The 12,978-nt window shown below is 43.0% G+C and overlaps 1 long non-coding RNA gene across 1 annotated transcript in view; it reads left to right on the top strand.

The window, feature by feature from the left end:
* Positions 1–11,143: 11,143 nt before the first annotated feature.
* Positions 11,144–12,978, top strand: part of LOC103606623 — a 7,651-nt gene continuing 5,816 nt past the window's right edge. Inside the window, exon 1 of the long non-coding RNA XR_551903.1 lies at positions 11,144–11,283. This is a non-coding gene — a long non-coding RNA (uncharacterized LOC103606623). The remainder of the gene's footprint in view (positions 11,284–12,978) is intronic.

Below are 12,978 nucleotides of genomic sequence, written 5' to 3'. Positions count from 1 at the left end.
CATTTTTTTCCCATTCAGAGAGGTCTGTTCATATGCCTCTTCTCTGGACCTCCTTGCCACCAATTTTTCCATCATGTTTCTTCCAAGTCCCTCACCATCCACCCACAGCCCAGGGGTCGGTGTAAAGTCACACGCCTCACCACTTCCCCTTCCACGTGGAGTGAATACACAGGTGCGCTGCTCCAGGTTCTGCCCACTCGGAGGATTTCCCTTCACCCCTGTCCTTCAGGGATGTCCCAGAGACGGGCTGCAGTGCTGCAGCTGTCCATTCCCAGGTGACACCTGTGTCACGCAGAACCATCTGTTAAGCCAGGCCCGAGTTTTCTCTTCCCCAGTCAACTGGCTGTAGGGAGCTCTCTGCGAGGCCGTGGTGTGCACTGGGAGAGGGAGAGCACTGCAGCAGGAACGGGAGGCATGGGGATCTGGGCCACTTGCTCATGTAACTGGTGCGTGCAGGGGCCTGTGTGAGACTGATCTCACGTACACCACTTCCATCCGATGACGGAGGCTGCTGTGCATATGCAACTTTATGTCTTGGCATGTCAGACAACATCCAGTTCATGATGGGCAGCTCAGGTTGCACGGTAACTTGGGGGCCCATGATAGAACATTCAGTTTCTACTAAGGCCTACTTGCAAGCAAAGAACTGTTTTTCAAAAGGAGCGTCGTTATCCACAGAGGATGGCACGACTTCACTAAAATATTCTAAGGGTCTGTGCTGCGATTCACCTATAGGGGCCTGCCAGAAGCTCCCAACAGCGTCCCTAATTGCCACTGGCTCTTCAAGCACCACTGGATCTGCAGGACCATACAACCCAGCAGCAGGGCAGCTTGCACAGCAGCCTGGGCCTGTTGCAGCTGCCTTCTGTTCCAGGTCCCACTCGAAACTAGCAACTTTTGGGGACACTTGGTATATGGGCCGGAGTAGCATGTACAAATGAAAAACATATGTTTCCAAAATCCAAACTTTTTGGTTATGGGAGAGGCCAGATGCAACAACTTATTTTTCACCTCAGAAAGGATATCTCAGCAGCTCCACACCACTGGGCTCCTAGAAATTTCACTGAAATAAAAGACGTCAGATTTATTTCCCATCCGCTGACACGCCAGTGTCTTATCAATAGTCTTAGAGTAGTTGCTATTTCTTACTCACTAGGTCCAATCAGCATAACAGCATCAGTGTAATGGACCAGTGTGCTAGCCTGAGAAAGGGAAAGCTGGTCAAGATCCCTGCAAAGGAAGCTATGACATAGGGCTGGAGAGTTGATATCCTCCAACATAGGACAATAAAGCTGTGTCCTCTGAGCCCTGCAGGGTGGGTGAGCAGGTCTAGCATGGCCCATCTGCTCGGGCGCTCCAACCTTCCTGGCCTCTCGGTCCCGTCCTCTGCAGCGTGCCAGCACGGCTCTGGTCTTCATTTAGTGTGGGCCACGTCAGGTCCTTGCTGCAGCCAGCCCATCGGACTATCGGAACCTTTGTACCGCCCTGAGTGGTGACATCGGGTCTAGAAACTCTGCATAGTTGGCCCATCAATAAACTCAGATGGAGCAACTTTATGTTCTCGCCATTGTTATCCCATACCTTTAATAGGTTTAATAGTGTTCTTGAGAGAGATAGAACCATCAGGATGTGTATGATATATTGCAGTCTTGAGTCTGAAGATAGTCTGGAAGCAGAATTTCTCCTTGGGAGACCTCAGTTTTTCCTCTTAAGGCTTTCAACTGATTGGATAAGCCTACCCACATTATGAAAGGTAATTTACTTCGTTCAAAGTCTCAAAGTTAAATGTTTATCAAATCTTAGGGCCGGCCCGTGGCTCACTCGGGAGAGTGTGGTGCTGATAACACCAAGGCCACGGGTTTGGACCCTATATAGGGATGGCCGGTTAGCTCACTTGGGAGAGCGTGGTGCTGACGACACCAAGTCAAGGGTTAACATCCCCTTACTGGTCATCTTTTAAAAATAAGCAAATAAATAAATAAAATAAATGTTTATCACATCTAAAAAATACCTTCACAGCAATGTCTAGACTGGTGTTTGACCAAGTGTGTATTGGTCATGTGTGATCCTGTACAATCATGTATTGGGCATGTACTAGTCAGGATTCTCCAGAAAAACAGAACCAATAGGGTGTGTGTGTACTTATTTATTTACTTACTTACCTATCTATTTATTTTTTGGAGTTGACTCGTGCAATCAGCAACTTCTGAGATCTGTACAGTGATTAGGCTAGCTGGAGACCTGGGAGAGCTGATGGCGTGGTTCCAGTCCAAACCTAAAGGCCTGAGAACCAGGAGAGACAATGGGGTCGTTTTAGTCCAAAGGCTAATAGGCTTATCACCCAGAAAAGGCCAGTGTTTTAGTTTGAGTCTGTGGGAAAAAAAGCCACCATCCCACTTCGAAGGCCATTAGGAAGCAGGTGTTTTGTCTTATTTGGGGGAGGGCCAGACTTTTTATTACATTCAGGCCCCCAGATGATTAAAATGAGGCCCACCCACTTTAGGAAAGACAATCTGCTTTACTCAGTCTACCAATTTTAAATGTTAATCTCATCCAAAAACACCCTCACAGAAAAACCCAGCATAATGTTTAATAAAATATCTGGACACCCTGTGGCCTAGTTAAGTTGACACATAAAATCAACTATCACAGGGCACTATAGCTTGGCCTAACTGACAGACAAAATTAGCTGACAGGTGTTAAATCTCCAAGCAATGTTGTTGATTTTTCTACTTCTTTTTTGGGTCCCTCAGTTTTTACATTGTATATTTTCAGGATCTGCTATTGGGTACATAATATAATCATAAAATATTTATGATTATTATGTTTTCTAGATAAATTATCCTGTTTTAACATAATAAAATGCCCCTTTTATCTCTTCTAATAATCGGTCATCAATAACCACTGTCTCTAGTATTAGTATGATTTTTGATATGACTGAGTTTAAGACTACCACCTTAAAATCTATTTTCTACGTGCCCCATCTGTGTTTCGTTTTTCATTTCGGCTTCTGTTCCACTTTTCTTGCCATCTTTTGGGTTAATCAAATATTTTCAGTATCCCATTTTAATCCTTCTGTTATACTTTAGCTGTACTTCTTCTTTTTTTTTTTTTTTCTTTTAAAAGATGACCGGTAAGGGGATCTTAACCCTTGACTTGGTGTTGTCAGCACCACGCTCACCCAGTGAGCAAACCGGCCATCCCTACATGGGATCCGAACCCGGGGCCTTGGTGTTATCAGCACCGCACTCTCCCGAGTGAGCCACGGGCCGGCCAATAGCTGTACTTCTTTGCACGATTTTTCACTGGCTGTTCTTGTGATAACAATATCCATCCTCAATTTGTCACCATTTATTTAGAGTTAATATTGTACCACTTCATGTTAAGAACCTTTCAACAATAAAATTCCACTGTTCTTTTTGTCATTGTTGTGATATATTTTATAGGTACATATTTAATAAATCCTATCATATAATTCTATCATGTGTGCCTTTGAGTAAACAGTTGAGAAAAGAAAAACAAAAATAGCTTTTAAAAATTTATCGTTATATGAGTATTTGCCCTTTTTAGTGCTCTTTATTCATTCCTGTGTATTCAGGTTGCTATGTGATACGACTTCTCCTCAGCCTGAAAAACTATCTTTACCAGGACTTTTTTTTTTTTAGTACAAATCTGCTGGCAACGAAATATCTCACCTTCCATTTATTGAAATGTTTTTATTTCACCCTCACCTTTTTTTTTTTTTTTTGTCTTTTTCGTGACCGGTAAGGGGATCGCAACCCTTGGCTTGGTGTTGCCCGCACCGCGTTCAGCCAGTGAGTGCACCGGCCAGTCCTATATAGGATCCGAACCCGTGGCGGAAGTGCCACTGCGCTCCCAGCGCTGCACTCTCCTGAGTGCGCCACGGGGCCGGCCCTTCACCCTCACTTTTGATAAATAATTTTTTGGACACAGAATTCTGGGTTTATAATTCTTTTTCTTTCTTTCTTTCTTTTTTTTTTTTTTGACTTTCAGCACTTAAAAGACATCATTTGCTCACAGTCTGGCATCGATTTCTTCCGATGAGAAGCCTGTTGTCATTTGTAGGGAGTTCCCCATAGTGTAACTTGTCTTTTTATTTCCTCTGGAAGAACTTAAATTTTTAAAAAAATTTCACATAGTGTTTCTGTGTAGTGCCTAGATGTGGTTCTTCATATTTACTGAGCTTCTTGGGTCTATAAAGTGATATTTTCCACCATATTTTGAAAGTCTTTAGCCATTATTTTTTCAAAAAATTTTTTGCCATGAGTCCTTCCTCCTCTCTGTGTCTAATTACACATCGGTTTCATCACTTGATGCTTTCCCAGAGGTTACCAAGGCACTAATCACATTTGTATAATCTATTTCTCTAATTTTTAGTTTGGACAATTGTTGTTCATTGTTTTCAAGCTGATAAACCTTTCTCCCATAATCTCCAACATGCTATTAGGTTGCTCAGGGATTTTTTTCTTAGTTTTTTTGGTAGCTGGCTGGCATGGGGATTCAAACTGTTGACCTTGGTGTTATCAGCACCACATTCTACGGAGTGAGCTAATTGGCCAGTCCCCATTCAGTGATTTTTTTTCATTTCATTCCAGATACTCAACTTCAAAGTTCAAGGATTTCCTATTTTAAAAAAATAGTTTCTACTTCACTGAAATTCACTATCTGTTTACTTCTTATGACAATGTTTAAATCCTTAATCTTAAAACAGCTCCTTCAAAATCTTTGTTAAAAAAACAAACAAACAAAAAAACCCCCAAACCCACAAAACTTTGCTAATTCCAATCTCTAGATTATCTCAGGTATTTTTTATTAGCATTTTTTTTCTTGCTTTGGATCACATTATCCACCTTCATATTTCTAGTAATTAACAACTGGATGCTGGACATTTGGGGTGGTATGTTGTACAGTTTCTAAATTACATTTTCTTCATTTCTAGAAACTCAAGTTTTGTTCAGGTAGCCAGTTGAGTTACTAAGGACCCTTTTTGTTGTGCCAGACTTTGTTATACTTTGATAGGCTGTGTTTGTTACTGTATTAAACTTAATTCTGGGGCATAATTCCTCTGCTAATGAAATAAAACTCCTTGCTTTTAAAAAAATTTCAATGAAATGCCAACGTGTTTATTCATCTTTCTCCTCTCTGACAATCCCTGCTAGGCCTCATGAAGTCTTAGCCTTCGTAATTAACAGATCTGCAACATCACCAGTGCCACTGTAGACAAGCCCAAGTGCAAAATGGCACCGCCCACCTCCTCTCCTCCCCTCCCCCAGCCCTTTACAAGAAGCCTCCTGACTTAAACAGAAACCTGTTTGGCTTCCGCAAGGTTGAAGTTCACCCCGATCCACATTAGCATAATGCCGCTCCTTGATGGTATCAGCCAGCCCTTGGAGCACTATATAAGCTCTACCACCCCAAGCCTGGTGCTGTCCCCTTTTCAGGGCAGCCCCGGGCTGTTCCCCACTTTGAGCACAGCCCGGCAGATTCTTTTCCTTTAATAAAGTTTGAACGGTACCCAGTGTCTCAGCTCACTTTCATCGGGAAACTGTGAAGGGCCAGTCTAAGTCCATGACTCCTAGAGGAGTCTGCCAGGGCCATCAGGACTGCATTGAAACTAGACCTCAACTGCAATGAGAGCCAAGTAGAATAGTAGGGAGTTATTTATTTCTTTAACGTCACTTCACTAGAAAGTTAAGCATATCTTGAGTATAGGTATACCTCACTTTAAGGAAGCACTGTTTTGAAAATGCGGATTTTTTAAAGAGTAAATTGGAGAGAAATTTTAACAATAGCTACCATTAACTTAGCACTTAATATATGTCAGATCCTGCTAAATGCTTTATATCTGTTAGCTCATTTGATTCTCAGGAACCCTCGGCGGGAGCACCACCGTGCTCCCAAGCGGCGCACTGCAGCAGTGCGCCACTGGGCCGGCCCAGATAATGACAAGTTTTAAACAAAGCTAACAGTTATATTTTAACAAGCCTTTGGGAAGGGATTTTGCAACTCACTGAATTTCTGTTCCCCTCATATCTCAGTTTATTTTATCAGGGCAGTTACACCCAACAGGTCTCTTTCACTAACTTTCGTCAGGGCCATAAGGGTAGTCTTGTGCCCTGGGGTCTTATGACCAAGGGTTGGAAAAGTAACAAAATGTCCTCTGCAGGGAAAATGGAGTCAGTTTGGTTCACAGACCTAGCCCCATCCTGTCTCACATTTTTACCAACACTGGCTTTTGTTTGTTTGATATTTGTCTGGGGACAGGCAGCTGGACCTATGAATTTGATATCAAATTTTGGGGAGCCTCAGCCGGGAGCTGAGCATGCCTGGTAACATAAGTCCCTCTCAGGTCCAACGCTGCTCTCTTTTCATTTAAGCTCCCGGGTCTTGTTACCGGACTCAGGTCCAGCTGCCCACCCCCTTGAAAAGGAAAGAAAAAAAACTCAGAAGTCACATGGTTGGTGTTAGAAAAGCAGACTATTCAGCTGAAGGAGATGGTGGGCTGTCCCATCTCACAGATTTAGATTTACTGAGGGGTTTTTAAAGGAAGGGTTGAGGGAATGGAATGTGGGGGGTGAAAAGCAGGAGTGAGTTACAGGGGTCCGTGTCTATGGGTCAGGTGTGGAAGTAGAGATAACCCCCAACCTTTTTGGTAAACAATACCAGATACTTAGGACCTTCCATTACCAGGTGCTTAAGACCTTCTGTCGCCAGAAGATTAGGACTTTCCGCTGCCAGGGGGAAGGGACTTTCCAAAGAGCCCAAAGTTCACCCTGTCCCAGGAAGGGAGTATGCTCACCTGATTGCAGGAACAGCACGACACCTTATCTTGGGACACCAAGGGAGGAAAGATGGGGGGGTGGACTGTTGGTCAATACCTCAGTCTTTCCTTTGCTTGCCAAAAGCTAAAAGCCCAATGGTTTTAAAAATTGCTTAAAGTGGCCAATAAACGGCGTACAACCCAGCCTGTTACCAAAGCCTGCCTACCAAACTGTATAAAAGATGCTTGAGTTAAGAGCTCGGGGCCGCTCCTGTCCTGAAAACAGGGCGACCTCCAGCATGCCGGAAATAAAAACCTCTTGCTTTTGCATTGATCTCTGTGTCTCCTGGTCTTTGCGAGATGAGCCTTCCCATCAAGTAAGAATTGTGCTTTTAGGCCAGTCTTACACAGGTACAGGGTCTCGCCAAGGCCTCATCTGGTTTCTGTTCTCATCTTTGCTGTTATCTCAGGACCCTGCAAGATTTTGCTTTGTGCAGGTGTACTTGGCTGGTGCCCAAGGTCAGCCTCAGTCACTTGACCTTGATCATTTCTCAAAACTGCAAGTTTCAAAGAACTGTTAGTTTTGCAAAGTACTAATTAGCTTCTCAGCCTTGTTTTCCTACTTAGCAAGTGAGATAAGAAAGTCAGGGGATGGGAAGAAAAAGGAGAGAAAAAAACTGTCCTTTTAAAAATCTCCCCCTGCCCCCTTTGGAGCCCAGGCAGGTTTAGGTCCCAACATGGCTTCAGTCCTGCTCACTCCAACAATCTCTTTGGTTTTTGGGGGTACCATGGGTTTGTCTGTGCTGTGGCAGAGCACATGTCCTTTGGGTTTGCAGTAGCTCATAAGTCACTGGCAGAAAGCGTCGCAGTTTTAAAGGTAACTGACAGCAGTTGTTGTAAGTGGCTATTACCACAGCGGGTATGGACTCTGGCTTTGGGAATTCACAGGTGTGTGGGTCCCTTTTTATACTGCACCCTTAGGTTGTGCGGGGGGCCTCAGGTGTCTGCCTGGGTCAGACAAAAACTTGAAAATTATTGGCTAAGTAGGTCCAGGAGATCTTGGAACCAAAGCCATCTTAGCTCTGAGAAAGCTAACATCCAACATAATAATAATAATATCTTAATTTCCAAAGATCTGAGTACTAGGCCTTACAGTACATCTGCCTTTTTCATGTGTAAAAATTATGGCCCCAGAAGCTGCAAATATTTACAAAAGTGGCAGAAACTTACTCAAAATAATTCGGAATTACAATGGCCATTACGAAGAACATTCCATATGAACACCACCACACTTTAAGATTAATCCTTCTTCTCCATGAACAGCTATTGCTTGCTTGTTCATCTCAATCTTTGTCCTGAGAACTTGACTTGACTTCCTGTCTGCCAGGGGCATGTGTGCAGGCGGCCAACCAAAAGGTGCCCAAGAATATGGCTGTGCAGAAATGTGGGCTGCACCCCACTTGTGACTAGATGTACTGTTGCCATTTCTCGAGGTGCTATCTAATTCTCTTTGTTTGGATGTTTTTGGGAGTGGCTCTGAGTCTTGGAAGAGCTACAGTTCGTTTTAAATCAAGGGCACCTGTATTAGGCCCACCCAGAAGCTTCTAAAAAGATTTCAAAATTATCGTCTCTTTAAAAGGCTGTTTTCAGAAGACCAAATGAAAAGTTGAAGCTACTAATTGATGAGAAAACTAAGTCCACTAACCAGTTACTATCACATCCTGAAGGCAGAAAGAAAGCTAGATAAGGTATTTATAAAAGTTAGGCCCTCAAGTCAAGCAGGCGTAAGAAAACACTTTCTTTGCCCTGAAGCAAGTGATCTGATTAAGCAATAAGCTAAATTGAAAAGGCTGCCCGTGGAATTGAACTAGCCTCCAAAATACAAATTTCTGGCACTTAACTGGCTGTTTTGAAACTCTTTGTAAAAGAAATTTACATCTAGAAAGGAAATCTCCATTTGTAAGGTTCTCGCTCTTTGCACTAGAAACTTTTGTAATGAGGAAGACGTTGTCCTAAAGTTTACATAACAAACCTTACCTGTGTTTAAGTTGCTTTTCCTGGGCATCTTGTCTTAACTGGGCCTTCACCCACACCTTTCTTTGTTTGGGTGAATAATACTGTTTAGATCAAAGTTCTGTAAATTCTTTACCTAGTTTCATCTGGGAGTCATTCCTCTGGAAATGCAAATTTAGAGTTGCCTGCTGGCAACAGTTGCTCCGGGCAGTGGCATGAAGGGGAGAAAGAAATTGCAGAACAACTGGCCAATAAAGAATCTTAATGAAAGCTGTAAGAGCAGCTTCTGTCTGTGTGTCCACATATCTGTATGTCTATATGTGTCATGTGTACGTGATATTTCTCTGTCAAGATAACGTGAAAGAGCTCAAATAAGTTGGCTTAAAAAAAGTAAGCACTTAAATATTTTATCGAAAGAAAGAAAGAAAGAAAGAAAGAAAGAAAGAAAGAAAGAAAGAAAGAAAGAAAAGAAGCTAACTCAAGTGCCTTTTAGTTCACGTGACTTAGGTAAATCTTAGATTTTACCTAAGACTTGAAAGATCTGTGATTGGCCAAGACTGGTACCAGGAGGGGAGCTTAGGCGTGGAAGCCGCAGCGGCCCAGGGGAGGCACAAGGCCCGGCCTGCCCTGCCCAGCAGGGGCTGGGCTTACTTTTCTTCCGGTGGTGAGTTGTGTTGTTCTGATTGGCCACAACTTATGTTAATGAGGAATTAAATGAAATATCCAATGGGAGTCGTTGAGGCCTTATGTTAACTAGGTGATTTTTAGGTTCGTGGTTATGAGTCCTTCTGTCTTTTTATTTTATGGGGAAGTCCTGTAGGTTGGGAACTGCCATTTTGAGTATCTCTGGGTGGCACCATTTTAAGTGATTCTCCCCTAACCTAGTTTAATATTGTCAGGTTAATAAAGACTGTGTCTTCCTGTTGGAGTGAACAGGACCGAAGCCGTGTTGGCACCTAAAGCTGCCTGGGCTGTGGAGAGGGGCAGGATTTTAAAAAGGACAGTTTTTTTCTCTCCACTCTTGCTTCCCATCCTCTGACTTTCTTATCTCACTCGCTAAGTAGGAAAACTGGCCAAGAAGTTAATCAATACTTTGCAAAGCTAACAGTTCTTTCTTTGAGACTCGTAGTTTTGAGAAATGGTCAAGGTCAAATGACTGAAGCTTACCTTGGGCACCAGCTGAATACACCCGCGCAAATCAAAATCATGCAGGGTCCTGAGATAACAGCCAAGACGAGAACAGAAACCAGAGGAGGCCTTGGCCAGAGCTTGTACCTGTGTCGGGCAGGACCACAGACCCTTTAAGCCCATTGTACAGACTGGGTCACAGACCCCTCACATGCCATGCAGGCTGGGTCACAGACCCCTCACATGCCATGCAGGCTGGGTCACAGACCCCTCATATGCCGGGCTACAAGCTAGGTAATTGGGAAAAGGTCCTGGGAGCCAGACTGGCCAAGAAGTTAATCAATACTTTGCAAAGCTAACAGTTCTTTCTTTGAGACTCGTAGTTTTGAGAAATGGTCAAGGTCAAATGACTGAAGCTTACCTTGGGCACCAGCTGAATACACCCGCGCAAATCAAAATCATGCAGGGTCCTGAGATAACAGCCAAGACGAGAACAGAAACCAGAGGAGGCCTTGGCCAGAGCTTGTACCTGTGTCGGGCAGGACCACAGACCCTTTAAGCCCATTGTACAGACTGGGTCACAGACCCCTCACATGCCATGCAGGCTGGGTCACAGACCCCTCATATGCCAGGCTACAAGCTAGGTAATTGGGAAAAGGTCCTGGGAGCCAGTGGCAGAGTGGACAGGTTCACTCTAATGTGAATTCAGTCGTCAGCTTCCTCAGCAGCAGCAGTGGCCTCCTGGGGCACCCTGGGGCCCTGGCAGCATCAACTTACACAGTAGTGGCCCCCTCAGGGCTCCCTTTTCCCTGGGAGCGTCCTGGGGGGTGGGGGGCTGCAAATCCAGCACGCTGGGGGCCGCAGCCTGGAAGACGTCAGCTCCTGTTGGCCCAGCTCCATGAAGCCACCCTCCGCCATGTTCCTCCCACCCTCACGTCCACAGCCATTGTCTGTTTATTGCAAAAGTACATAAGAGTGGCCACGAGCCAAGGAGTATCTGGGCGCACGTGCGCACTGACACAACTTGCACAACTGAGTTACACCCAGCAGGATATGCGGTGAGGGGTCCTGGCCACATCAACTCCACTTTCCTCACAGCCTGACCCATAGACACGGGCCCCTATAACTCACGTCTCCTGCTCTCCTGCCGGTCCCCTCCCACGTTCCACTCCCTCAAGCCTTCCTTTAAAAACCCCTCAGTAAATCTAAATCTGTGAGATGGGACAGCCTGCCGTCTCCTTCAGCTGAACAGTCTGCTTCTCTAACACCAACCATGCGACTTCTGACGTTTTTCTTTCCTTCTCAAGGGGGCGGCCGGCCGGACCTGAGTTTGGTAACTTTCTGATCAGCAAAATACCCAGGTATTTAACTTTAGGGCTCCTCCTTAGGTGGCAGCTGCCTCACATTCACATGCTATAAAAATGTTGACAGGAAAATAATGCAAGATGAGGGTTAGTTTTGTTCAGTGTCTCATAGAATTTTTATGAGGAGTTCAAGCGCGGTTGTTAAAAATTGTAAAAAAGTGAATGGGGGATATGTGTTCATAAATAAACTCTTGGTAGTTTAAAAACACCTTTTTGGTAACTTAAAACTTTAAGGTGAAATTCAGTAACAGATACTTTAAGGCAAAATTAAGTAACAGATACTCATTAAATGTACAGGTTATTTCTAAATAAGTTAAAATACAAAAACAGTTATCAAGCATAAGTTTAAAGTTAATATACATTAATATCTTGTTTTTATATGGTACAGGAAAGCTAATTATATTTGGGCCTGTCAATAAACATTAAAAAATTGTTCTATGAGAAAATACATGTTTCTAGAAATGATGAAATACAGATTTATAAACGTTGATATATGACAAACACTTCCTAGGTTTTCACAAATTTAAGGGTATTGACAGTTAAAAATTCTAATTAATATATGTAATTAAAACTACTGGAAATAGAGAAACGATTCTGTATGTAAAATGTACAAGGAAAGAAAAACGTTTTCAGTGAGAAATTGTAAATAGACATGAGGATATATTTTCGTTAAAAAGGAGCAATTTTGTCTAATTCAGAGGTCATTTAAAGATTGTTTCAAAATATGGATTTAGGAAGGAAGTAGAAATAAGGCAGGAAGGAACCAGGAAGCAGGAGAGATGCAAAAAAGCTGTAGGACTGGGGATGTATTTTTGGTAAAGAAAGTTGAAGGGAGAGTCATTTTTTCTTTTGCACGAGAGAGAACTCTGTGCAGGCAAAACGGGAAAAAGGGGATAAGGGAAAGAGGGAAGCCAGTCGTTGTCCTCAGACAGCATGCCCCTGAAGGGAATTTTATGTGTGATCGAGTTGGCTAAAATTAGAAGGGAATTATTTATCTTTTTCTGATAATTGAGCATTAATATCAAAAGTACACGGATGCCAGGCTACAGTTCACTCTCCTGTGTCGAGTTTTCTCCAGGCATTGATCCGCTCTTAGTAGGAAATTGTGAGAGGTTTTTACCTTTTTAGGTGACTGGCTTAGGAAACAGATGTTGTATTGAGACAATTTCTTGTGCTTTGTACCTTTGAAAGCTTTTGTTACTTTGGCTTTATATCATAATGATTTAGGATGCTATTTCATTAAGTGTTTTAAACCTTTGTTATTGACAAACTTCTCAAAACTAAATTCTAAAAATTAAGTCTCTTTGACCTCAAACTAACTTTGCGATGTTCCAAAGAGCCCCGGAGCTTTTCAAAGGATCTATCGAAAAGAGATACTAAAACCAATTAGGCTTACCGATAGGTTAAACTTTATGGGAAGCATTGCCAAAACAAGAAATGATGTTTTACCTTCTTTTGGGGTTATATGGATATGTCATTAATATGTGTTCTTATACTATTTAGTATAAGCTTCCTTGAAATCTGATGTGTTTTGGTATAAATGTTACTTACCGGTCATAATTTTGATTATTTCAAATTGTTGTGTGCCCAGAAATAACCAATTCTTCTTGTTAGTTGTGTAACTCTCATCAGATTTTTTTTTTTTTTCCTTTTTGTCTTTTTTCGTGTCCGGCAACGGACTGCAACCCTCAG

The sequence above is a fragment of the Galeopterus variegatus genome, unplaced genomic scaffold (genome assembly GCF_000696425.1).
Source record: "Galeopterus variegatus unplaced genomic scaffold, G_variegatus-3.0.2 Scaffold6743, whole genome shotgun sequence".
Taxonomy (NCBI): domain Eukaryota; kingdom Metazoa; phylum Chordata; class Mammalia; order Dermoptera; family Cynocephalidae; genus Galeopterus; species Galeopterus variegatus.
This window is presented reverse-complemented; position numbering and strand designations above follow the sequence as displayed.